Here is a 2,058-nt window from a genome sequence, read left to right as displayed (position 1 = left end):
CCCCCCCCCCCCCCCCCCCCCCAGCTTCTGATCTGTTTTCAGATTCTAAAATGTTTAAACAGTTAGGGGTTAAAATAGTCCATTTGAATTATGGGGAAATTAGTCTAATCATGTTAAAACAAATGCTTTCTCCTTCTTTTTCCTCTACCCTCTCTAGTCCCCCTCCTCCTTTGTCTCTGTCTCTGACTCTTTCTGCTCTTTTGGCATTCATTGCTGTAATTCCCTAATGCTAGTAGCATAGTAGCCTGGGAGTTGTCATTAGTGGTTTTCTTTGGAGATTTCAGAACCTCAACAAGATTAGGTTAGAAGGATAAAAATCAAGCTTGTTTTAAAGAGGTAGTGCCTTCGAGTTGAAAGAAAATCTCTAGTAATTTAATAACACCTCTGAAAGTGCAAGGGCTAAAGACCCATTATGGGATCATTTATTTTGTGGGGGGGGCATGCATGTGCATGTGTTGTGTGTGTGTGTGTGTGTGTGTGTGTGTGTGTGTGCGCAAACTAAGTATATGGGTCTGGTTTCAATCAGTGAAAAAACTTGCATATCCCTTCACTCTAAGTCTCTCTAGCTTTGCATCATTTCATATTCTCTTTGTTTCCTTCAGTCTTCCTTCAGGCACAATTAAAAAATGAAGCTCCTTTGTAAATACTGTTGGTGCAATAAAATGATCCTAGGCAGGTATTGGGTTTGTTCAGGCTAGCTTCATCAGTAATGTATTTTAGAGGATAGCAGGTGGCAAGAAAAAAAAGTTCTCTTTAAGCATTCAGTCCTGACTCAACATCTTCTAATCCAGGAAATATGTAACCCTCCCTTTCACCCATTTTTGCTGAACAGATGCTTCTTACTCTAGGTCTCAGTACTGAGACCTTTACTGCTAACTTACCTCTAGGAACCTCTGAAATCCATGTGATCTGTGTCGCATCAGAAGTTCCAGTACTGCATGTACTGGAAGTGGGTGTTCAGAAACTTGTTCATAGTGACTCAGGGGACTAGTATAAAAGAGGAAACTATTATATTTTGAACATCTTTTATATTTAAGATGCTTTGTAAAGCCTCGTATCTATATAAAATTACAGAAAGTAAGCACAAAAGGTTGACATTCAGAATAGATGTTTCTTATTATACCAAATACAACCCTTTTAAAGAAATATGGGTAAGGTTATCAGAAACAATAGAAAACAACTATATTCTTACTGGTATTTGAAAGGCTGTATCATGCCTACGTGAGTTTAATTTGGTTCGCTTGTGTATATGATGCAAGGGGCTTGCACAATCAAACTTAATTTTGGAATTTCCTAAAACCCAAGTCCTTGACATTGCATCCTCCATTTTTTAAAGTAGTCTTTATTTCTGGGTGCAAAAATGTCTGTAGCATCCATTTTATTAGTATTTTGTAGAGATATGATATACTTCATTTTTGCCAGAATACAGGTTAAGAGACCTCCTGAATGAGCAGCCTCTGGAGTAATAATTTTCTTTGTCCCGCTTCTCTCCCCATCCTCCTTTCCAGCTTACTATTAGACAAGCTGGCTTTTCAGAGTTATCAAATAAAAGTTTGTGCTGGAATTTTAATTAGCTTCAGTTATAATATTTCTATTGTGAACTGCATGCTGTACCTTTAAGAAGTAGCCTGATGGAAGAAGACCCACATTCTCTCTGTATCTGAATATGTGGGTGTTAAAGGAGAGTGAAGAGAGTTCAGATGTGAATGTTGTCCAGTTGCTGTTATCCAGGCCCATTATTACTGAGTAACAGAAGTGCATGTGTGTGTACAACAAGTTGTACAAATCCAGGGTGTCTAATAATATTTTTGAACTGTCACTTTATTTCACTAAATTGAAATAAATGTATCAGTAGTCTAAAGATGTGTGTATGTGCATGTATATGTGTATGTGTGTACACACAAACACATACAAACATATATAATATTTATAACACATATTCATAACATATAATATTTATCATAGCCATGTTATTTTTTAGTTTGTGTGTATGTAGGTGTGTTTGTATATGTATGTGTGTGTATATGTGTGTGTGTGTGTATTAGAGAGAAAGAGATT

General features: G+C 36.8%; 1 protein-coding gene across 1 annotated transcript in view; it reads left to right on the top strand.

Moving 5' to 3' along the window:
• The window catches only part of GRIN2A (glutamate ionotropic receptor NMDA type subunit 2A), a 375,390-nt gene that overhangs the window by 302,311 nt on the left and 71,021 nt on the right, over positions 1 to 2,058 (top strand). The window lies entirely within an intron of this gene.

Source organism: Alligator sinensis, unplaced genomic scaffold, assembly GCF_000455745.1.
Source record: "Alligator sinensis unplaced genomic scaffold, ASM45574v1 scaffold73_1, whole genome shotgun sequence".
Lineage (NCBI taxonomy): Eukaryota > Metazoa > Chordata > Crocodylia > Alligatoridae > Alligator > Alligator sinensis.
This window is presented reverse-complemented; position numbering and strand designations above follow the sequence as displayed.